The following is a 25,759-nucleotide window of genomic DNA, read 5'->3' on the forward strand; positions in this document are numbered from 1 at the left end:
TTCCTACTTGCTGCTCTGATTGGGGGAGTTCTCCTGCCTTTTCCTTGAGTTCACTTATCCTTTCTTCGGCTTCATCTAGTCTGCTGGTGAACCCCTCTCTTGTCTTTTTCCATTGAGTTATCCTGTTCATCAGCTCTGGGACTTCTGTTTAGTACTTCCAGAAGATTTCCATCTCTTTGTTGGTTTTCTGTGTTCATCCATTCTTCTCCTCAGTTTGGTGAGCATTTTATGTCTATTACTGGGAACGCTTTATCAGGTAAATTATTTATCTCTGTTGTCATTAAGGGTCTTTTTTTTCCGAGGTTTTTATTAGAGCCAGATCTTGGCTCTGTTCCATCTGGCGAAAGTCCTTCAGGTTCCCCATCATATCTGCAAAGCTGTTGGCCTTGGACAGAGAGACACAGTTACCCTCTTCAGACGAGCTGCAGGGGGCCCTGTGTTGCGGTTTGCAACATTCGGGGCTGGCAGATCAAAGCAGTGGGACTGGTGGAAGCTCAGGGACCTGTACCTTGGTCTCCTTGGGGATGTCAAGGGAAGTTGTACAGTGGGTGGAGGATCCTAAAAGGGAGAAGAGACATTTAAACTTCCTGGAGATAAGACATCTGTTGTTAATGAACCCAAAGCTGAATCAGCTGCCAGTATCTTAGCAATCTGGCTGTGCAGGTGGCTTAGCTCATCTTGCACTTCTGTGGTGTGGCTTAGGGCACTGGCAAGGCTGGTTTCTTCAAGGTCAGGAACTTCTCCTCCGACCCCTGCAGGCTGGGTACCGAGGTATTGTGGTGCATAACAATCTGAGGGTTTGGCTGCCAGGTATGTCTCAGGAGCTATGTGTCACCCCTGACCCGGGCACATGGCTCCTCTTTTTTTTTTTTTTTTTTTTTTTTTTTCTTCTTTTTATCTTTTTTTTTTTTTTAATTTTTTATTTTTTATAAACATATATTTTTTATATACATATATTTTTATCCCCAGGTCTGTGAATCACCAGGTTTACACACTTCACAGCACTCACCAAATCACATACCCTCCCCAATGTCCATAATCCCACCCCCTTCTCCCCAACCCCCTCCCCCCGGCAACCCTCAGTTTGTTTTGTGAGATTAAGAGTCACTTATGGTTTGTCTCCCTCCCAATCCCATCTTGTTTCATTTATTCTTCTACCCACTTAAGCCTCCATGTTGCATCACCACTTCCTCATATCAGGGAGATCATATGATAGTTGTCTTTCTCTGCTTGACTTATTTCGCTAAGCATGATACGCTCTAGTTCCATCCATGTTGTTGCAAATGGCAAGATTTCATTTCTTTTGATGGCTGCATAGTATTCCATTGTGTATATATACCACATCTTCTTGATCCATTCATCTGTTGATGGACATCTAGGTTCTTTCCATAGTTTGGCTATTGTGGACATTGCTGCTATAAACATTCGGGTGCATGTGTCCCTTTGGATCACTACATTTGTATCTTTAGGGTAAATACCCAATAGTGCAATTGCTGGGTCATAGGGCAGTTCTATTTTCAACATTTTGAGGAACCTCCATGCTGTTTTCCAGAGTGGCTGCACCAGCTTGCATTCCCACCAACAGTGTAGGAGGGTTCCCCTTTCTCCGCATCCTCGCCAGCATCTGTCATTTCCTGACTTGTTGATTTTAGCCATTCTGACTGGTGTGAGGTGATATCTCATTGTGGTTTTGATTTGTATTTCCCTGATGCTGAGTGATATGGAGCACTTTTTCATGTGTCTGTTCGCCATCTGGATGTCTTCTTTGCAGAAATGTCTGTTCATGTCTTCTGCCCATTTCTTGATTGGATTATTTGTTCTTTGGGTGTTGAGTTTGCTAAGTTCTTTATAGATTCTGGACACTAGTCCTTTATCTGATATGTCGTTTGCAAATATCTTCTCCCATTCTGTCAGTTGTCTTTTGATTTTGTTAACTGTTTCCTTTGCTGTGCAAAAGCTTTTGATCTTGATGAAATCCCAGTAGTTCATTTTTTCCCTTGCTTCCCTTGCCTTTTGCGTTGTTCCTAGGAAGATGTTGCTGCGGCAGAGGTCGAAGAGGTTGCTGCCCGTGTTCTCCTCAAGGATTTTGATGGATTCCTTTCGTACATTGAGGTCCTTCATCCATTTTGAGTCTATTTTTGTGTGTGGTGTAAGGAAATGGTCCAATTTCATTTTTCTGCATGTGGCTGTCCAATTTTCCCAGCACCATTTATTGAAAAGGCTGTCTTTTATCCATTGGACATTCTTTCCTGCTTTGTCGAAGATTAGTTGACCATAGAGTTGAGGGTCTATTTCTGGGCTCTCTATTCTGTTCCATTGATCTATGTGTCTGTTTTTGTGCCAGTACCATGCTGTCTTGATGATGACAGCTTTGTAATAGAGCTTGAAGTCCGGAATTGTGATGCCACCAACGTTGGCTTTCTTTTTCAATATCCCTTTGGCTATTCGAGGTCTTTTCTGGTTCCATATAAATTTTAGAATTATTTGTTCCATTTCTTTGAAAAAGATGGATGGTACTTTGATAGGAATTGCATTAAATGTGTAGATTGCTTTAGGTAGCATAGACATTTTCACAATATTTATTCTTCCAATCCAGGAGCATGGAACATTTTTCCATTTCTTTGTGTCTTCCTCAATTTCTTTCATGAGTACTTTATAGTTTTCTGAGTATAGATTCTGTGTCTCTTTGGTTAGGTTTATTCCTAGGTATCTTATGGTTTTGGATGCAATTGTAAATGGGATTGACTCCTTAATATCTCTTTCTTCTGTCTTGCTGTTGGTGTAGAGAAATGCAACTGATTTCTGTGCATTGATTTTATATCCTGACACTTTACTGAATTCCTGTATAAGTTCTAGCAGTTTTGGAGTGGAGTCTTTTGGGTTTTCCACATATAGTATCATATCATCTGCGAAGAGTGATAATTTGACTTCTTCTTTGCCGATTTGGATGCCTTTAATTTCCTTTTGTTGTCTGATTGCTGAGGCTAGGACCTCTAGTACGATGTTGAATAGCAGTGGTGATAATGGACATCCCTGCCGTGTTCCTGACCTTAGCGGAAAAGCTTTCAGTTTTTCTCCATTGAGAATGATATTTGCGGTGGGTTTTTCATAGATGGCTTTGATGATATTGAGGTATGTGCCCTCTATCCCTACACTTTGAAGAGTTTTGATCAGGAAGGGATGTTGTACTTTGTCAAATGCTTTTTCAGCATCTATTGAGAGTATCATATGGTTCTTGTTCTTACTTTTATTGATGTGTTGTATCACATTGACTGATTTGCGGATGTTGAACCAACCTTGCAGCCCTGGAATAAATCCCACTTGGTCGTGGTGAATAATCTTTTTAATGTACTGTTGAATCCGATTGGCTAGTATTTTGTTGAGTATTTTCGCATCTGTGTTCATCAAGGATATTGGTCTATAGCTCTCTTTTTTGGTGGGATCCTTGTCTGGTTTTGGGATCAAGGTGATGCTGGCCTCATAAAATGAGTTTGGAAGTTTTCCTTCCATTTCTATTTTTTGGAACAGTTTCAGGAGAATAGGAATTAGTTCTTCTTTAAATGTTTGGTAGAATTCCCCCGGGAAGCCGTCTGGCCCTGGGCTTTTGTTTGTTTGGAGATTTTTAATGACTGTTTCAATCTCCTTACTGGTTATGGGTCTGTTCAGGCTTTCTATTTCTTCATGGTTCAGTTGTGGTAGTTTATATGTTTCTAGGAATGCATCCATTTCTTCCAGATTGTCAAATTTGTTGGAGTAGAGTTGCTCATAGTATGTTCTTATAATAGTTTGTATTTCCTTGGTGTTAGTTGTGATCTCTCCTCTTTCATTCATGATTTTATTTATTTGGGTCCTTTCTCTTTTCTTTTTGATAAGTCGGGCCAGGGGTTTATCAATTTTATTAATTCTTTCAAAGAACCAGCTCCTAGTTTCGTTGATTTGTTCTATTGTTTTTTTGGTTTCTATTTCATTGATTTCTGCTCTGATCTTTATGATTTCTCTTCTCCTGCTGGGCTTAGGGTTTCTTTCTTGTTCTTTCTCCAGCTCCTTTAGGTGTAGGGTTAGGTTGTGTACCTGAGACCTTTCTTGTTTCTTGAGAAAGGCTTGTACCGCTATATATTTTCCTCTCAGGACTGCCTTTGTTGTGTCCCACAGATTTTGAACCGTTGTATTTTCATTATCATTTGTTTCCATGATTTTTTTCAATTCTTCTTTAATTTCCCGGTTGACCCATTCATTCTTTAGAAGGATACTGTTTAGTCTCCATGTATTTGGGTTCTTTCCAAACTTCCTTTTGTGGTTGAGTTCTAGCTTTAGAGCATTGTGGTCTGAAAATATGCAGGGAATGATCCCAATCTTTTGATACCGGTTGAGTCCTGATTTAGGACCGAGGATGTGATCTATTCTGGAGAATGTTCCATGTGCACTAGAGAAGAATGTGTATTCTGTTGCTTTGGGATGAAATATTCTGAATATATCTGTGATGTCCATCTGGTCCAGTGTGTCATTTAAGGCCTTTATTTCCTTGCTGATCTTTTGCTTGGATGACCTGTCCATTTCAGTGAGGGGAATGTTAAAGTCCCCTACTATTATTGTATTGTTGTTTATGTGTTTCTTTGATTTTGTTATTAATTGGTTTATATAGTTGGCTGCTCCCACGTTGGGGGCATAGATATTTAAAATTGTTAAATCTTCTTGTTGGACAGACCCTTTGAGTATGATATAGTGTCCTTCCTCATCTCTTATTACAGTCTTTGGCTTAAAATCTAATTGATCTGATATAAGGATTGCCACTCCTGCTTTCTTCTGATGTCCATTAGCATGGTAAATTCTTTTCCACCCCCTCACTTTAAATCTGGAGGTGTCTTCGGGCTTAAAATGTGTTTCTTGGAGGCAACATATAGATGGGTTTTGTTTTTTTATCCATTCTGATACCCTGTGTCTTTTGACAGGGGCATTTAGCCCATTCACATTCAGGGTAACTATTGAGAGATATGAATTTAGTGCCATTGTATTGCCTGTAAGGTGACTGTTACTGTATATGGTCTCTGTTCCTTTCTGATCTACCACTTGTAGGCTCTCTCTTTGCTTAGAGGACCCCTTTCAATATTTCCTGTAGAGCTGGTTTGGTATTTGCAAATTCTTTCAGTTGTTGTTTGTCCTGGAAGCTTTTAATCTCTCCTTCTATTTTCAATGATAGCCTAGCTGGATATAGTATTCTTGGCTGCATGTTTTTCTCGTTTAGTGCTCTGAAAATATCATGCCAGCTCTTTCTGGCCTGCCAGGTCTCTGTGGATAAGTCAGCTGCCAATCTAATATTTTTACCATTGTATGTTACAGACTTCTTTTCCCGGGCTGCTTTCAGGATTTTCTCTTTGTCATTGAGACTTGTAAATTTTACTATTATGTGACGGGGTGTGGGCCTATTCTTATTTATTTTGAGGGGCATTCTCTGAACCTCCTGAATTTTGATGCTTGTTCCCTTTGCCATATTGGGGAAATTCTCCCCAATAATTCTCTCCAGTATACCTTCTGCTCCCCTCTCACTTTCTTCTTCTTCTGGAATCCCAATTATTCTAATGTTGTTTCGTCTTATGGTGTCACTTATTTCTCGAATTCTCCCCTCGTGGTCCAGTAGCTGTTTGTCCCTCTTTTGATCAGCTTCTTTATTCTCTGTCATTTGGTCTTCTATATCACTAATTCTTTCTTCTGCCTCATTTATCCTAGCAGTGAGAGCCTCCATTTTTGATTGCACCTCATTAATAGCTTTTTTGATTTCAACTTGGTTAGATTTTAGTTCTTTTATTTCTCCAGAAAGGGCTTTTATATCTCTCGAGAGGGTTTCTCTAATATCTTCCATGCCTTTTTCGAGCCCGGCTAGAACCTTGAGAATTGTCATTCTGAACTCTAGATCTGACATATTACCGATGTCTGTATTGATTAGGTCCCTAGCCTTCGGTACTGCCTCTTGTTCTTTTTTTTGTGGTGAATTTTTACGTCTTGTCATTTTGTCCAGAGAAGAGTAAATGAAGGGGCAAGTAAAATACTAAAAGGGTGGCAACAACCCCAGGAAAATATGCTTTAGCCAAATTAGAAGAGATCCAAAATCGTGAGTGGGGAGAAAGGGGATAAAAAGAGGTTCAAAAAGGAAGAAAGAAGAAAGAAAAAAAAAAAAAAAAAAAAGAAAAGAATTTTTTTTAAAAAAGAAAACACCTAAGAAAAATGTAAAAAAAAATATATATATATTAGATAAACTAGTAAAAAATCGTTAAAAAATAAAAAGGTAACAGTTAAAAAAAAAAAAAATTTTACCCGAAGGCGAGAAAAAAAAAAAAATGAAAAAGAAAAAATTAAATTAACTGCAAGACTAAAAAAAATCACAGGAAAAAAGCCATGAGTTCCGTGTTTGGCTTTCTCCTCCTCTGGAATTCTGCTGCTCTCCTTGGTATTGAAACCGCACTCCTTGGTAGGTGAACTTGGTCTCGGCTGGATTTCTTGTTGATCTTCTGGGGGAGGGGCCTGTTGTAGTGATTCTCAAGTGTCTTTGCCCCAGGCGGAATTACACCGCCCTTACCCGGGGCCGGGGTGAGTAATCCGCTCGGGTTTGCTTTCAGGAGCTTTTGTTCCCTGAGCGCTTTCCGTAGAGTTCCAGAGGACGGGAATACAAATGGCGGCCTCCTGGTCTCCGGCCCGGAGGAGCCGAGAGCCCAGAGCCCCACTCCTCAGTGCGCCCTCAGAGAACAGCGCCCAGTTACTCCCGTCTGCCTGACCTCCGGCCGCGCTCCGAGCTCACCGAGCCTGGGACCGGTTCAAGGTAACACGGAGCTGCGAGCTTACTGTCGGCTCTGTCTCTGTAGCCAGCTTTCCCGTTCCAATACCCGCAAGCTCTGCGACACTCAGACACCCCCGATCCTTCTGTGACCCTGCGGGACCTGAGGCCACGCTGACCCCGCATGGGCTTCGCCCCGGTTTAGCCTCTGGAGCGATGTCCCTCAGCGGAACAGACTTTTAAAAGTCCTGATTTTGTGCGCGGTTGCTCCGCCGCTTGCCGGGAGCCGGCCCCTCCCCCCGGGGTCTATCTTCCCGTCGCTTTGGATTCACTTCTCCGCCAGTCCTACCTTTCAGAAAGTGGTTGTTTTTCTGTTTCCAGAATTGCTGTTCTTCTTCTCTTCGATCTGCCGATGGATTTTCAGGTGTTTGCAATCTTTAGATAAGCTATCTAGCTGATCTCCGGCTAGCTGAAGCAGTCTCAGCTTGCTACTTCTCCGCCATCTTGACTCCTCCCTCCCACATGGCTCCTCTTGATCTGCATTTGTCGAGGTGATGTCACCCTGAATGGGGACGCAGGTTGAACATGTTGGGCAGGGTCTTGAAGGGTGTCCAGGGACCTGGCATCCGGGACAGGTTGGTCCCAGTTCTTTTCACTAAACTGCATGTAGCCCCATGAGGTTTGTCTTGCCATATTGGATGGTCACGTTGGCTACCGTTCCTGAGATTTCAAATGGTTCCTGTACTTGAAGGACAAAAGCAGCCAGAGAGCAGCTCTTGGGGCACGGGTTGGCTGGAAGCATGACTCCTTTCTATCAGGCCATCTCAAGGAACACCAGATTTCTCTTCCTAATGGCCCCTCCTACCACAGCAGGCTCCCCCCCCCCATCTTTTTTTTTTTTTTTTTAACTTTCAATACAGGAAGTTTGTTCTTTTTTCATTAAATAATTAATACATAACTATGCTTAAATCTTTAACTCTGAGGTTCAGAGTCAATATAAAAACACTGAAATCATAATTACATTTTAGATTAAGAACTTTATTGCATAGAACTTTATATATAACAGCTTATTTTAAAAAAAATATTTTATTTATTTATTTGACAGACAGAGATCACAAGTAGGCTGAGAGGCAGGCAGAGAGAGAGGGGGAAGCAGGCTTCCTGCCGAGCAGAGAGCCCGATGTGGGTCTCAATCCCAGGACCCTGAGATCATGACCTGAGCCGAAGATAGAGGCTTTAACCTACTGAGCCATCCAGGTGCCCCAACAGCTTATTCTTTTAAAGGATAAAAGAATCCAGATGAATGGTATTCTTAATTCATTTAGGAGCTTTGTCAGTTTCCGTAGCTGCAAAGTTGAACATTTACAGAAGTTATGGGTTTGTTCCAATAATTAGTGGTTGTTTTTGTCATTTTTATTGGCTACTTAATTAATTTGCATTTTTAGGGCACCATTTCTTTGGATACAGTGAACCAGTTCTGAATTCTACCCTCTTATATTTGTAATTTGTTTAAACTGACTTAACCGCTGTGAAGAATAAAGCCTATTGGTGGAGTAGGGTGGGGTTTTTGGACTTTTGTGTGCAGTCCTTTTAGAGTTACTGCGTGAGCTGGAATGTGAAGGCTGAAGCTGTGTGGCATGTTCTATATGGTCATCCATAGTGACCAAACTCATTTGGAATGTTGTTTTGTTACTGACTCTGAAACGTGTTATTTTCCATACAGAGGATTTTGATCTGAAGAAATTGCTTCTCATCTTCTATAAATTTCTAGAGCGAGAGGACCTGTCAATCAGTGTAAACCTCACCCTACACAATACTTCCTTTCATAAACATGGGGAGGAGGCGTCCCCAAGATCACCATTTCTGGGATAAAGCCAGGCACCGTTGCGAAACAAGGATGGTATGGGATAGCACCCAACTTCAGAGCTTGTCACATGGGGAAGCTGTGGCTCACAGGCCTACAATCATGTTTTTTTGAGCTTTAATAGGTTACTTAAATGATTGGCTTTTAAAAAAAATTTTATTTTTAATTTATCTTATTTATTTAAAAAAAATTTTTTTAAAGATTTTATTTATTTGTCATAGAGAGCAGGCAAGCATAAGCAGCGGGGAGCAGCAGGCAGAGGGACAAGCAGGCTTGCTGCTGAGCAAGGAGCCCTATGTGGGACTTGATCCGAGGACCCTGGGATCGTGACCTGAGCTAAAGGCAGACACCTTAACTGATTGAACCACCCAGGCGTCCCAGTTTTTTGTTTTTTTAATCAACAGCTAGCTGTCTCCTCCAAGAGAGGCAAAAAGTTGTCTGTAGAGTCCAAGATTGTCGATGCAGTGAGTCTTCTGACTGCAGAGATGGTGAGCCCCGCTTACTTGGAGAGGTCTTTCCTGTCCCCTCTTCCACTTACACTGAAGATTGTTTCCCTTGTCTGTATCTGATTGTTGCTTGCACATATTTGGGTAACTTTTGCCAAAGCACCTGAAACTGTCATCACACATTGTCTCTTCTGGCTGGTCTGTAAGTTTCTGGGTGGTGGTGGTTGTGTCTCTGTAGGTACCACTTAGTGCACATCCTGGGAACTCAGGCTTGACCATGAGTTAAGTGCATATCTCCCTGGGGCTTGTGGAGACTCCTCATTAACTGGTCCAGTAATATCGTTGGATGTTATTGCTAACAAATCTTTAATGAAAGAGCTCAAGAGAAACTAATCCTATCCTGTATCCTCTACCACTCCCATCATACCCATTCTTATTTCTTTCTCTTATGCCAGTGCAAATTCTCTGTTTCCTTTATTTCTTTCAAGGAGCATTTCAAGTCCTTCTTCATGAAGCTTTTTCAAGGTATGTTTAATTTTGATTTTTAGTAGTTAAAATCTAGAAATCTGGGAAAAGGTGGGAAATGTTAACTAGAACTGGAAATTTGGAATTTCTCATTAAAATACATTATTCTTGGGGGTGCCTGGGTGGCTCAGTGGGTTAAAGCCTCTGCCTTCGGCTCAAGTCATGACCCCCAGGGTCCTGGGATCGAGCCCTGCATCAGACTCTCTGCTCAGCAGGGAGCCTGCTTCCCCCGCCCCTCTCTCTGCCTGCCTCTCGGCCTACTTGTGATTGCTGTCTGTCAAATAAATTAAAGTAAATAAATAAAATAAAATAAAATAAAATACATTATTCTTTTAGCGGTGCATGACCCTCAGGTCATGATCTCAGGGTCACGAGGTCAGTCTCTGTGCTTAGCACATTCTCTCTCTCTCTGCCCCTCTGGCTCGTGCTCTCTCTCCCCCCAACATAAATAAATCTTAAAAAAAATAACCTTTTAGTAATGAAAACGTTTGTAAACATTTTCCTCAGAAATTATGTTAATTATGTTAAATTTTCAAATTTTTTTCCAAGTAATTTGAAACCTCAAACTAATAGGAATTTTAGGTAGACCTTATGGAAAGAAGGTGAAAGTTGTGTTGTAGTTTTCAGGTTATTTTGAGAAAGGGGTCTTCTGATGCATCACTTGGCATTTTATAGCTTATAAAAGGTATAGGGATTGGCTTTATTGTCCTTATTTATAAAAGGTTTTTTTTTTTTTTTTTTTTTTTAAGATCATTTATTTTAGGGTGCCTGGGTGGCTCAGCGGGTTAAGCCACTGCCTTCAGCTCAGGTCATGATCTCAGGGTCCTGGGATCAAGTCCCGCATTGGGCTCTCTGCTTAGCAGGGAGCCTGCTTCCTCCTCTCTCTCTCTGCCTGCCTCTCTGCCTACTTGTGATCTCTGTCAAATAAATAAATAAAATCTTTAAAAAAAAAAAAAAAGATTATTCATTTTAGAGAGAGAGAGCGCGAGAGAGCAGGGGTAGAGTAAAGGGAGAGCGAGAGAGAGAATCCCAGCCAGACTCTGCACTGAGCATGGAGCCATACGGATTTTGATCCCAAAATCCTAAGATCATGACCTGAGCCCAAATCAAGAGTTGGCCACCTAACCACCTGGACTACCCAGGAACCCCTATCAAAAGTCTTATTGGGATTTAAAATTGAAAGTCCTTTATGTAGGCTCTTCTTTCCTCCCCACCACTGCCCTGCTTCAATTAAACTGTAATAATTTACTGAAAGTTAATATATATAGGCAAAACTTTGATGTCATTGAGATTTTTTTTTTTGGAGAAAACTGTTCCTTCTAAGACAAAACCAGAGGAGATCATTTGAACCAAGAACTGGTGAACTTCGGAGTACTATAAATCATGGTTGAATTATGAAAGTTTTATATTGCCCAGTTGTTTGCTGTTATTTTTTGTTTGTACAGGGCCTAGTTTTGCTGATTTCTTTACTAATTAATAATATCATTAAGCAGGTAGGGGGGAAAAAAGTATGATTGAAACTAAAAGTTAGTGTATAATTTGATTCTGAGTTTTAGAATAATTTTACAGTGAGTTGTTTTATCCCTTTATGGACAATGTAATTAAAATGGTATTTGCTTTGCCACATAGATATTATATATACAGATACATATGTAGATATACACATAATATATTTTATATTTTTATGCTTGTGAGATTTCAAATAATACACAATAGCATTGATTTTTTTTTTACATTTAATAGTGTGTAGACAGCGTAGGTTTGATGAAACCTTTACATTTATATGTAAATATATAAAATTATAATAACTAATATATAAAAATATGCTTAGTTTGTATATTAATAGTCAAATTTAATTTTTATTTAGTGCTTTATTATTTTTATGAAAGCCATTTTGCTAGGCACTGTGGGAGATGCAACGATGAATTTTTTACCCTTTTGGGACTCATACTGTCAGAGCCAGTTCTTAGAACCACAGAATTTTAGAACAGGAATAAATAAATGTAAGAGATTATCTTCTCTTGGATGGGTGTGTGTGTGTGTGTGTGTGTGTGTGTAAGCAGCAGTCTTTTGATTCCAACCCACTTCATTGTTTTCTGTCCCCCACCTCCCCATCCTCCCAGATAAGTAATAATGTCATTTTCTGTGCCGGGGAGAGAGTTCTAGCAGGCGGATGATTGGCTGGAGTGAAATGTGTAGCTTTTCAAGTATCTCTTCCATCTCCTTTGTTAGTAAGCAGGAGGAATTGTGGGCCATTTTTTTTTAAGTCTAGGGATTTAAAACTATGAACTCAAGAAATTGTTTTAGTGGGTAGTGACTAGAATGTAACACTTTTTAAAAATAGATTGGAGACTTACCAAAATGTATTGCGGATTATTATTTCAAGCGTATCATGTGGGTGTGTGTATGTATACATAACACACACACATATATATATTCTGGGTTGTTATATAAAATGTATTATAAGTACATTTATATACAGTGTTTTTTTTTTTTTTTAATTTTTTTTTTTTTTTTACGGCAGAGGAGAGTTTGGAAACATCTCTCTAATCTGTCTATTTCACCTTTATTTTAAACCTGGGGAGCAGCCCTTGATACTTATCCCTAGATATATGACTTCTTCTTTTTGCAATGCTCTCTTGCTGTCGTGACCTGACATCAAGGTAAACTTTTCTACACAGGTAGAAATATACCAGGTAGAAATATACACAGGTGATTTTTTACCACAGTTCATCTGAATAAAAGTCATGCAGTGAGGTTTTTGTTTGTTTGTTTGTTTGTTGTTTTTTTCATTGCACTGCCTCTGGGTACAAAAAACATGTCGGTGGAGCTAACTGTTAATCTGTAAGTGTTGTTTACAATGTGCCTAACTTGGTACCAAGATGTGATTTAAGCACCAAGAGAATTTGGATTGTTTAATACTAGTACATAATAAAACTACTTATCAGATATTCATGTGGGCACATACAGAGGCATAATTGTATTCTTGTAATGCACAATATAAATACTAATATTGTTTTGGAGAATCAGCATGGTATGCTGAAGCCATGGTTTGGAAAAAGGCATTGTAGTATGTTTTTATCTGTGGGAATTACTGGCAAGTATAATTGAGAGATTCTAAATAACTGTGGTTGTTTACTTCGCTTTCGAATTTGGCTTAAATATGTTTGGTCTTGCTTTTTTTTTTATGATCATTGAATTAATCTGTAAGAATTATGGTACAAGCTAAAACTTACCATTGTTTTATAGATTTTAATAATTATATTTTTTAAAGATTTAAAAACAATGTCTCCCACCAAAGGTAATTAAAAAATGTAATTTTTTTACATGTGACCATCCCCAGCTTCAACATTTATCAACTTTTTGTTACCTTTACCCACTCCCTTTCTCCAGTTCCCAGGTACCTTGATGCTGTCTCCTGGCCATGAAACATCATCCATAAATATTTCAGGATGTGTTGCCAAGAGACCAGGACTTCATTTCTAGACCTATAAAGCTAGAATCTTCACCTTTTGGGGAAGGTACTGAAGTTCTGAGTACTCAGATTGTGTTGGGGATATTAGAGCGATACAAAGGAAATGTGAGATCCTTTAAATGGGCTAAATGAAAAAAAGTGAAATACTTGGTAAGCATTTGTGTCAAAAAACAATAGAAAAGTTACAGTGAGAAAGCAAATGATTATCTTCTAAGTGCCCCTGGAGAAAAAGAAGTCAGCATTTTTGAACACCTAGTGTGTGTCTGCATTCCATACAGGTCAGCAGGGGAAAGAAGCCAAGTGCCTTTCACATGGCTTGAGATAGAAATTTTGGTCCTAGATTCTTTCTTGAGGGAATTTAAATGATGTATACAGGGCGCCTGGGTGGCTCAGTGGGTTAAAGCCTCTTCCTTCAGCTCAGGTCGTGATCCTAGGGTCCGGGCATCTAGCCCTGCATTGGGCTCTCTGCTCGGCAGGGAGCCTGCTTCCTCCTCTCTGTCTGCCTCTCTGCCTACTTGTGATCTTTGTCTGTCAAATAAATAAATAAAAATCTTAAAAAAAAATGTATACAAAGACTGCCAATTAAGATATTTACTGCAATATTATTTATAACAGTGAAGAGTTGAACCTCACTCAATAATAATGAAATGATTAAATGCACATAATGTATTTATAAAATGTTTTGTAATTGCTAGAAATGATACAGTGTGACACCAGTTTTATAAAACATCTAGTCCATATTGAAAGACCTGAAAGAAATGAACCCAGATATTAACATGAATTAGTAAGCGGCTTTCTCTAGGTGTTAGAATTATGACTGATTTTTATTTCTTCATTACATTTTTTTGGAAGTGTTACACATCAGGTTGTCAGAATATGTGATACAAATTAATAAATAATAAACATTTATTCAGTACTTACTGTGTGTCAGTCACTAAACATTTTTCATCTTTTATACTTAATTCTCCTAATAGCTGTGAGAGGTTTTATTATTCTTATTTTGTAGGTGAGGCAATAGGGACACAGAGATTCAGCGCCTTGACAGTTTGATTCTATCTTTCTATGTTTATATTGTTTGCTTTTTTTTTTCCAGTTTAGTTTTTTTTTTTTTTTTTTTTTTTTTTTTTTTTTATGTTGCTTTTTTTTTTTGGATCTAGTTTAGTTTTTGTAGTAATCTCTACACCCACCATGGGGCTTTAACTCATGACCCTGCGGTTAAGAGTCTCACAGCCTTCCTACTGAGCCAACCAGGCTTCCCTATTCTTTGCTTCCAAATGTAGTTTTAACTCCCAAACATTTGGAAAAATACTCTAAATACTGTTCGGTTACTCTCTTTTTACCTTAAGATATATGGTGACTATTGTGGTATAGTAGTAAAAAGTCTTATTTAATTGACAGATAACACTTTATTTCCTGAATATTCCGTGGTGTATGTTTCTGTGCCTCTTCTATAGCTTTCTGCTCATAGGAATAATGGTACAGTGAACATCTTTGCGAATAAATCTGTATGTGTACTTCTGATTATCTTCCTAGAAAAAAGGTCTGAGAAGTAGAATTATTGGGTCAAAGAATATAAAACATCTTAAAAGCTTTTGATACAAATCTTGAGATTGAAGATGACAAATGATCATTCCTCCTTTGACTTAAGTTGTTTGGGGGCTATAAATTTGGGAGAAAGAGATCATTTAAACATCAAGGGGAATTTGTGCTTTCATAGTTGCTCTTATAAAAAGTCAGGCTTCTCTAAGCCTGCTGGAGACCGTCAACAGGAAGAGAGAAGAGACCAACTTTGGGAGTTTCTGTGGTGCTCATTTACTTCTATGGCCCTGCGACCATTTGCTTTTTCATTTTTCTGAAAAACTGAAAACTTGAATTAGCCCAGCAACCTTTTTATTGGAAATTGTCTTATAAAAATGTACAAAATATTCATACCATATTTGCATGCAGTTTCTTTGATGTTTTACCTGATAGGACCTCAGGGTGTGACTTCCATTGTATAACTTTAAAAATTATACATATAAAACAGACAGCACCTTGATTAGAGACTGTAGTGACCCCAGAAAATATTTTAGGGGTTGCATTTTTAAAGAAAAAAGACCTTTCCCCATTTTTTATTATTTTCTAAGGAGGCACTGTTCTTGTGACAAGCAAAAACAGAAAATTTTTGGTTAATTAGTTGATAGTTTCTGTTAAATGATTTAAGGTTTTATTGTGGTTTCTCTTGAGCATATTTCTTCCAGAGATTCTGTAGGTGACCTTGCTTCAAAGACTAACAGGAGATTTGGGTAGTGGGAAGGGGATTTTAACTCAAGGGGGTACAGAGAATAATTAATGAAATCAGAAAATTTCCTTGTGAAGCTACCAGAGACATTAGGATTGAGTTTTTTAGAAAGACCAATATTGATAAAAGGTAATCTGACAGCCTAGAAATTTGTAAGAGGTACGATTGGAATAAATAGAAAACATTACATTGAAATTTGAAGGCTATAAGTATTTTAATGGAGAAAAAGTGTTATTTTATTTTTTTTTTTTACTATGAACAGTAAAATTATGAAACTGCTATAAACGGCAGAACTAGAAAATAAACACAAGGAGGATTTTTATCAGGGTTTCTTAACCCATGATTAATGATTGGATTAGAAAGGTTCATACACTGCAAAATTAGGTATATATGTGCATTTTGGAAGGAGAGACCTTCAGCAGTTTTTTTCAGATTTTTAAATGAAAGACTCCCCAAAACACAAGCTTCTGTTGGAGGGTGCGCCTCATGAGGTCAGGGATTTTTGTCTGTTTTATTCACTTCTCTATCCGTTCCTGGCATGTAGGTCTGCTTAATAAGTCTTTGTTGAATGTATGATTTCTGTACATTTATATATGGCATGGATAGTGATAGATTTATAGAAGTTAGAGATTGGAATACATTCCAGATTTAGTGAGGTTGATGTCTTAACGATCTGCTTTTACATTTATTTTAAATTTTTCTCTTGGTTATGCCTGGGTGGCTCAGTTGGTTAAGAGTCTGCCTTTGGGTCAGGTCATGATTCCAGGGTCCTGGGATCGAGCCCCGTGTCGGCTCTCCCTGCTTTGCGGGGAACTCACTTCTCTCTCCCTCCGCCTGCTGCTCCCGGTGCTTGTACTCCTTCTATGTCAAATAAATAGATAAAATCTTTTTAAAAAATACGAAAAATAAAATTTTTTCTCTTGGTGTTTAAATCTAGATGAGTAGGCAGAACATTGGTATGATACTTTTGGGATTGAATTCCTCTTCTTTTTCCATGCCAGTATGGAAATGTAATAGGAAAATTATTCTAAACCATACATATTCATCAGTATATTAGAAAATGTAGTGCTAGTGCTCTGGTACTGTTTTCGTTTGATTCAATGAATGAAACCTTTGTACAAAACTTCCCCTTAAATTTTTGAATGGAAAATTTTGCCACTTGTTTTCATTAGATCAAGTAGTATGATAACAACTGCTATTCTGGGTAAAAATGTAAAATCAACAAAATGTTGATAAATTTACCTACAGAGAACGTTGCTTTATCAGCAAGAAATTTAGATTTTCTTTTCTTTTTCTTTTTTTTTTTTTTTTTTGCAGTGAAACCCTATTTTAGCTCAATACCATTATACAGCATTTTTAGCAGGTAATATAGCATAATCTGTGATTACCTTAGTGTAATAAATTTTGTACTCCTTAAAATTGAAATTTGGGAGAAGGTTAAAAAGAATAACAGAAGGGTAAAGGTGCAAGCCCAGTTTAAAAATTGTAAAAACGATAGCATTTCTAAAATTAGAGAAAAAGTGAATTTCTAAAAATTGAACTGTGATGGAAGCTATAGATTTTGTGAATCATCAGTTTTCTTTGTTAATTAAAGGGATGATGGTACTTTTTTTATGTTAATGATTTTTACCAGTCAGACATAAAAGATATTTGAATAATTATTTGCTGCCTGCACTTGATTTTATGTGAATAGATTTCTCATACTTTATAAAATTTTTGGCAGATTATAAAAATTACTGGATTTTATATTTTTCCAAATTATTTTGCTACTGTGAATAGGAGCTGTGATTATTCTAAATTTATTTGAAAACGATCACATCCTTATTCTAAAAGGCTGTCAGAACATTTGAATCATTTTGGTCTTTTGCATCATTTTAACAGGCCTTGTGAGATTCCCAGAATAATTTTAATAGAAGGGCAGGAATTTGCCCTCCTAGATTACATATCTTGCAATCTGGTTTCTTTCTTTAGTTGAAATATAATGAATTTCTAGTCCCTACATATTTTAGTATTCAAGCACAGTTGACCCTTGAACATCACGGGTTTGCAAGTGTGCCAGTCTACGTAGACATGGATTTTTGTGAATAAATGCAGTATGTCTTTTTTCTTATGATTTTCTGAACATTTTTCTCCTTATTGTAAGAATATAGTATATAGCACATACAACCTACAAAATATGTGTTAAGCAATTGTTTGTTATTGGTAAGGCTTCCTGTCAATGGTTGACAGGAAGTTTAGCAGTTTAATTTTTGGGGAGTCAAAGTCTAAGCAGATTTTTGACTGTGCGTAAGTCAGCACTCTTAACCCCATGTTGTTCAAGGTCAACCGTGTAAGTATCAAATACATCCAGAAGTCAAATTTAGAGTTTTGAGTTGGAATCCTTGAAGTTAATTATTTCACCTAGTGGGATAACCATTTCTATGGCATTTTCTAACAGCTTTTTCCTTAAAAACACAGTAAGCAGAGATTTCCATTTCTTTATGAAGCAGCCTTCTCATCAGTTATGTAATAATTAAGTTTTTCTTTTCTTTTCTTTCTACTTTGTGCTAGATGTCATAACTGCCTTGTTCTCCTTTTGGAATTATGAAGTATATAGACAAGCATTAAGAATATTATAATGAACATCCCTGAGATTCATTTACTCTTAATTTTTGCTCTGTTTGCCTGAGATTATTTTCTGTATCATTGTAAATTATAGACCTATACTTCAAGTGTCTTCCTACAATTAAGATACATTAAATTTATAGATTTCTGTTCTTTATAATTCTAGTAATCCTGTTCAGAAAGGAAATGAGGTTAATGTGCTATCTGAACACCCATTCAACTTTCTCTTTTACTTTTGGGCTGAAGTGAAACAAGGCTGTCCTTGGAGGACTTCATTTGACCTGAGATCCTCCCGAGCACCAGAGCTGGGCCACTGTTCTCTTTATTTATTGCACATGGACGCTTCTAGACCATTTTTCTTGCTGCATGTTTAAAGCCTTACTCCTCAAAGCTTGTGTTGGTTGACTATTTACAGTTTCTTCAGTGTTGCCCAATACCAACTGACCTCTGCAGGTCACTCTTGTTTATATGACTTTTTTCTTAAAATAAGAAACTATAGCATTGATTACATGTACACCAGGACCTCAGTTACAACCTGTTTGACCTTAACCATGTCAAAAGTAGTATTATCAAAGTAGTAATAGAAATGACTCTTTTTGTAGATAAAATATTCTCCAAATTAATCAAGTGAAAGGAGAGTTAAAATGAGTCCCATGTTAAGTGAATATATATGGACACAAGATGGAGAGGACAATTGACATGCAGAAAGAAACCCCAAACCAAAAGGAAAACAATAAAACCCAACCCTGCTAAAGATGACTATAACCCATAATGAAGGCCAGAGAGGTGTAAACCAACCATTTCCCAAGGTAACCAAAGGCCTATGTTTATTTGATCAAAAGTGGAAGTTGGAAATAGGAAGGTTTTGTATCGTTAAGTAGTCATTGAAAATTCTAGACAGATTGGGAAGTCTTGAAATGACACAGTGCTCTGACAATATGGTTACAAGAAGAGAAAACACATTTTTATAAAAAGCATGGCATTAGCTTTTGCTGTGTCTGAACAAGAAATTCAAAACAGAAGCACAATGAGAGACCTGGGCATCCTGGTACAAATCGGTCCTCTTTGAAGTTATAGTATTCCTAAAACTGCTTTGTACTCTAGGAGTAATTGGTTTTGTGATTTGTCCTAGAAGAGGAAGTGAAAGTTTAAATTTCATTAAATACAGACTATTCTGTGACTGTACTACCCAATATAGACAGGAAAGATGGGCTGTTTGTCATATAAGCTTTATTTGCTTTGAGGGAGAAATGATTCCATGACCTAAGATGATAAAACAGTATCAAGAATTATGGTAGAATTGCGGATATCGTTTTGTTTACAGATTCAGAAATAACTTGGTGGGGCAGTCAAAATATTCATATTTATAAGTTCTTTGGCTTCGAAGGTTTGGTTTTAATCATGATTTAATCAGTTATGCCTGTCAGCAAATAGAATATCATATTTTTCTAACTTGGCTAAGGGAATTTTAAATTAAGGTTAAGTTCAAAATTAATATTTCAGAGAGTAGTTAGTCCTTTCTCTTGGGTTGGAGATTAAATTCATTAAACAGAAAAAAAGTAGTAAAAAACCGGTTATGATTTCAAATGAAGTTAATTTGAATATTCAATGCCAGTTTTAAAATGTGGCCTATTTAGCTATTGAAAAATGCCAAGACTTTCAGTGGTATTAAAAACATGGAATATGTACAATTACCTGAGTTCTTATGTATAGTAAAAAGATAACTCTCTGTGTTCATTGGTTTTATTCTTAGTAACTATCCAGTTGTTTTATTTATTTATTAAAGATTTTATTTATTTATTTGACAGACAGAGATCACAAGTAGGCAGAGAGGCAGGGAGAGAGAGAGGGGGAAGCAGGCTCCCCGCCCAGCAGAGAGCCTGATGCGGGGCTCGATTCCAGGACCCTGGGATCATGACCTGAGCCGAAGGCAGAGGCTTTAATCCCCTGAGCCACCCAGGCGCCCCCATCCAGTTGTTTTAGATGTGGTATAATAACTTATAACCCATAACTCCATCAGTTAATATAATAGGACTTCAAAAAATATGTATCCCATAACTTTTCTGTAAATGAAGTAAATACTAGGCCTCATGGGTATATCAACTACTTTGCAAATTTGTTTATTCTATTGTATAATGAAGGTATTGACATGTTAGTTCAAGCATTGGCTAGGAAAAGCATTACTTGTCCCTGTGAAGAAAAGAAAGGAAGAGGGGAAACTGTAGATTAACGGATTTAAGAGACCCAGTAACAGTTGCCTATATGGATTTTGTTTAGATCTGGATTAGAACGAACTTAAAAAAAATACTCTGATACAGTTGGGGAAATTTGAGCACTGATTGGTATTTGATGTTATAAATTATAATTAGTTAATTGTAGATATTATCATAATTGGCTTATGTTTAAAAAGTAAATTTGTACCTTAAAGAGATAAAGAATTATCTACAGATGCAGTGGTACCATGTCAGGAATTTGCTTCAGGATAATCCAGATTGGTGGGCTAAGGGGTTGAGGGGTGGGTGGAGGTATCAGTGAAATATGGTTTGCTAGGAGTTCATAACGGTGGGGGTCATTATACTATTCTCAATAATTTTGAATTGGTTTGAGTTTTTTCGTAATAACAGATTTAGAAAAAATACAGTGCAGCAGTATTAAAGATGACTGACAGCACTCAGTGACTCTCCCTTATCATCTGTTCAGAAGGAAAGACGGCTATAAGCACCACAAACGTACTTAGAAATGTATCTTATGTGTAAATCTTATATTTTGTTTCCCTTTAGAACTGAAGCCATTTATATGAATCTTGGATGATTAACACCTAAATGCTTAACTCTCAGAACTACTGCTCAAGAGTCCCACCACAGTCAGGATTAGATGATTCAAGTTACCACCGAGAAATTACTGTCTTGAGTTCTCCGGTAAGATGATAATAAATATTCTAAAGACTGAATAATGACTGTGCAGTCTAAAAAGATTTTTAAATGCTGGATGTGAGTGACTGACTTCTAGTATAATTTTTTAATCCTGACTCCTGTACCAAGAGTTGGAAGCTGTGATCATCAACCCAAGATCTTAGAAATATCAACAAGCAACGAGACTTCATGGCCTTTCCTCATAGATTTAGCTAGTGATGGGCACAGTCTTGTCACTGGAGTGTCCCTGAAATGCTGTGCTTTCCCCATACTGTATGTCTCAGGGTGGGTCCTTCCAAAGCTGATGTTGAAATAGTCTGGCTTCCAGGATGTTCGTTAGGGATCAACACCTGCCAAGAGGGGAGGTTAGGAAGCAGATTAGGCAGAGGAAATCAAACCACAATGCTGGTTTAACAAAGCCTTGGCCAAGCCCACAGGAAGAACTGTAGTTGTGAGAGTTTCTTTCCCTTCCTAAATAAATCGTAAGCTCCTTGGGAGCAGAGACATATTTTCAGTGCCCTTGTACATTGCACAGGCCATTGTAGAAGGCGCTCAGCAAACATCTGTGGAAAGAGAAATCTGAGAAAAATCTTGTGACTTCTTCTGTAACACTTAATCCTTGCCTTTTCCTTCGCCAGTTGAAAGTGCAGTTGAGAAAGTGGGGTTCATAGAGACACAGGCGGTTATCTTGTATATCATGAACAAAGAAAGGAACTTGCCCTCCATTATCAGCCTGTGTTATAAACCACTGTTTCTGGGCTCCATAAGATAAGGGAGACCTATAACGGGACCTCAAGAGAACCACAAACCGAAGTTGGAAAGAATATGTGATCCTATCTACTGAGAAGTAGAGGGAAAGACCCCAGAAGACACAGCAGTAGCTTCTCAGCTCTTCAGACGTACCGATTACGGTTCTAACCAGTTGTTTTTTTCTGTGTGTGGGGAATAGGCTGTTCAGATAGGAGTTTTTATCCTTTCATGCTCAGGGGTTAAGAGAACATCCATTTCTTAGGAGTATTTTTTGAAAGTCAACATTGTTTTCTAGTAAGTACGGTCCTGCTTTAGGGTAAGAAATTTAAGTCTTTCATTTGATTTCCTTGTTTTTCCTTCATTTTTACTATAGGATTCCCGGACACAGGATACGTATTAATAAATCCTCTTAATTTTCCCTGAACCTTAATAATATATTGCTGCTTTACATGTAGAGGACCTTCAATTAATATCTTTTAAATGAATGAAATAAAAAATAGTTGACTTCACAATGTGGTAGAATAATGATTAAACACTCAGCAATTTAGAACCAAAAGTTCTGAATTTTTCTTTTTTTTAAAGATTTTTGTTTCTTTTTAGATTTTTCTTTTTTATTTATTTTTAAAATATTTTTATCTATTTATTTGACAGACAGAGATCACAAGTAGGCAGAGAGGCAGGCAGAGAGAGGAGGAAGCAGGCTCCCTGCCAAGCAGAGAGCCCGATGTGGGACTCGATCCCAGGACCCCGGGACCACGACCTGAGCCGAAGGCAGAGGCTTTAACCCACTGAGCTCCCCAGGTGCCCCTCTTTTTAGATTTTTTAAAGATTTTTCTTTTAAGATTTTATTTATTTGCGATAGAACGAGAGAGAGAGCGAAAGAGCATACAAGCAGGGGAAGTGGCAGAGGGGGAGGGAGAAGCAAGCTCTCTGCTGGGCAGGGGGCCCCATCTGGGGTTCGATCCTAGGGCCCAGAGATCATAGACAGACGCTTAACCGACTGAGCCAGCCAGGCACCCCTTTATATTGCAATATTTCCTGATAGCTATATAAACTTTTATGCTTCATCTTTTAAAATAATGTAAATTATTTTATTTGTTTGAGTATTAGAATGAGATTGTGCTCACTCACTGAGTGAATCAGATTTTTAAAAATTATTATTAAAATGTATATCCTTCAAAGTTATAAATTTGGTTACATAGGGAGTTTCTATCTTACGTGATCCTTCTATTTATTTACTTCTTGCTCACTTTGTACCCCCACCAGAGGGCAGGCAAAGAAAAGGAGAAAAGGAGGTACTAATTTCAGTTCTTAAAGTCTCATGTAGGTACACTTCACTGACATATTTTGTCCGGCTTCTGGACTACAGTAAGGCAGTAGGATCAGCTGCTTTTGTTATTTCAAAATATTTAGTAGAATGCTCAGTTATTTGGAATTAAATTATGTAAGGTTGATTACTGGATTTATAGAACTAAATATTTATACTTTAAATTCTTCAATTTTGCATTCTTTAGGCCATATATATATATATATTTTTTAAAGACTTTATTTATTTATTTGACAGAGAGAAATCACAAATAGATGGAGAGGCAGGCAAAGAGAGAGAGAGGGAAGCAGGCTCTCTGCTGAGCAGGGAGCCCGATGTGGGACTCGATCCCAGGACTCTGAGATCATGACCTGAGCCGAAGGCAGCGGCTTAACCCACTGAGCCACCCAGGCGCCCTAGGCCATATATTTTTAAATTATCAATCTTTTTTGATAATTCACGCCAAAGTTTTCATTGGTACGATCGATAATCACCATTGACTGCAATGAGTTCTTTTTGTGTTTAAAAGTACCTTGGAAGGTTCGTAATACAGTATAAAGTTTTAAATTACTGCTTTTAATCTCCCATAAAACTTGATGTTTCTGAGGTCTCAGTTAGTTTTCAGAATGATAAGAATTATCTTTTGAATACAAGTTACTGTTTTGCACTTCAGTTGTAAGTTTCTTTAAAAGTAAGACATGGAAAAAAAAAAAGTAAGACACGCCCCAAAGTAAAGTAAATTTGTCTTAACATTATCCCAGCTTAGATTTTCAAAGTCTAAATGTTAAACCAAGCAGATGCTAGGCATTTTATAGTCTCCATATTGCTGTTAACACCCATTGTACCCGTACGTGTATGGCTGTGTATGAACGAAGTGCGGTTTCATGGGCTAGAGCTGTCTGGTTTGTTATCAGTGCGAACAGCAAATGTCTTAAAAATCAGCTTTGGAACAGCTGGTGGTTGACCTGCTGGCATTCGGCACCACCTAAGTTCACGTGACATTTCTTTGCTCTTTGACACAAATAGTGTAACTGACCTTCTCATCAGGAAGTTGGTGCAAACATCTTTCCATGTGCTTGTGGGTCTAGTAATACAGAAGAACCTTAAAATGGATTTTTTAAAGAGAGTCGTTCCTCCCATTCTTTCGGGAGATGTGGTTTTGGATACTAGAGATAGTTTTCCGGAAAGCTCTCCAAGATTACTTAAGATGAGACGTCTTAGTTGGCTTTCATCAGAGAAGATCATAGATGAGAAAGATGGAATCCATTTCTGCCACAGTAATTATGACAGACACCCACATCAGCAACTGGGTAAAGTAAAGATGCATTCTTTTCAATTCTTTAAAATATTTTAGGAAAGTAAAATTATTTTTACAAGGATGAAGTCTAGTGAGCGTACATCTTTATTTTGAAAATCAAGTATAAATAGTAAAAATGTTTAATATAGTAGAGGTGTATTTGATCTAAATTTTTTTTAGTATCAAAATTGTTGTTTTGAGTTTAGATGGAGAAATATTGATGCCATAAATCAAGATTAAAGCCATTAATAAAAGAAAAAGTTTGATGATCTTTGGAAAATATTTTGATGAACGAGTGTTATACTTACTGAAAAAATGTTATTGGTACAACCTATGAGATATATAAATGAAAATTAAGATACGAGTTTTTTTTATTTTTTTTTTTAAAGATTTTATTTATTTATCAGAGAGAGAGGGGGAGAGAGCAAGCACAGGCAGACAGAATGGCAGGCAGAGGCAGAGGGAGAAGCAGGCTCCCTGCCGAGCAAGGAGCCTGATGTGGGACTCGATCCCAGGACGGTGGGGTCATGACCCGAGCCGAAGGCAGCTGCTCAACCAACTGAGCCACCCAGGCGTCCCAAGATACAAGTTTTATCTATCATTATAGAATCCACTTAAATTTTGTTTTAAAAATATATCCCATCCCATTCTTTTGTTCTGAAGATAAATAATTGGGGTAAAATATCAATAAAGTCACATCTTTGAATATAATTATTATTTTGTTTCATTGTGCCTTTGCTTCCTATAGTCTTGCAAAATTGAATATAACACCTTTTAAAGTCTGAGAGGATGACAGTTATTATGTATTAGGAGAAAAATCAGTTTTGCGTATAGTAACTAGAAAATATTAAAAGACCGGAAAATCATTTAGGAAGAAGATGGAAAAATGCTTTAAGTTTTTACATTTTTGACTTAAACATTTCAAAATGTTAAAATGTTCTGCATTAAGTATGAGCTTTGTAATCTTAGGGAATAAATATGGGCTCATATAAATTAATGTAATATTTAGTAGAAAGAGGAGAGTTCCTGTAAACCCTCTGCAAGTGTGATACATATTTTTATAGTTGTTTTCTGTGCATATTTTAATATGTGCATACACATTTTTACTTATAGAATTTAATAATGAGATTTACTCTCCCAACTATTCTTATACTTGCTTTTTCATTTAATACGGCATAAATATGTCTCACTTAAAATGCTCTCCATTGTGTGGTTATAATAATATATTCAATCAGTGTCTTATTGATGAACATTTAGGATGATTTTAATTTTTAGTTATTAAAGTTATATAGTAAATGTCCCTTGGTGTATCACTTTATACTTTTGTGTGATTACTTCTCAGTAGAAATTTCTATCTGCATTTTTTAAAGATTTTATTTATTTATTTATTTATTTGACAGAGAGAGAGAGAGAGATTTCTCAAGTAGGCAGAGAGGCAGGCAGAGAGAGAGGAGGAAGCAGGCTTATCCCCCGAAGAGAGAGCCCAGTGCGGGGCTCGAGCCCATGACCCTGTGATCTTGATCTGAGCTGAAG

General features: G+C 37.6%; 1 protein-coding gene and 1 pseudogene across 3 annotated transcripts in view; one reads left to right on the forward strand and one right to left on the reverse strand.

Annotated features, from left to right (window-relative positions):
* Positions 1-25,759, forward strand: part of FRYL (FRY like transcription coactivator) — a 265,921-nt gene that overhangs the window by 52,677 nt on the left and 187,485 nt on the right. The window contains exon 3 of one of the 3 annotated variants that reach the window (XM_059161860.1): positions 20,742-20,879. The exons of 1 other annotated variant lie outside the window; for it this stretch is intronic. The gene's annotated coding sequence lies outside the window, so the exon portion shown is untranslated. Of the gene's footprint in view, positions 1-20,741; positions 20,880-22,272; positions 22,425-25,759 lie in introns of those variants that run through there. One more of the 3 variants, XM_059161877.1, reaches the window with a different exon arrangement.
* Positions 281-7,459, reverse strand: LOC131834538 (mitochondrial fission regulator 1-like; annotated as a pseudogene).

Source organism: Mustela lutreola, chromosome 1 (assembly GCF_030435805.1).
Source record: "Mustela lutreola isolate mMusLut2 chromosome 1, mMusLut2.pri, whole genome shotgun sequence".
NCBI lineage: Eukaryota > Metazoa > Chordata > Mammalia > Carnivora > Mustelidae > Mustela > Mustela lutreola.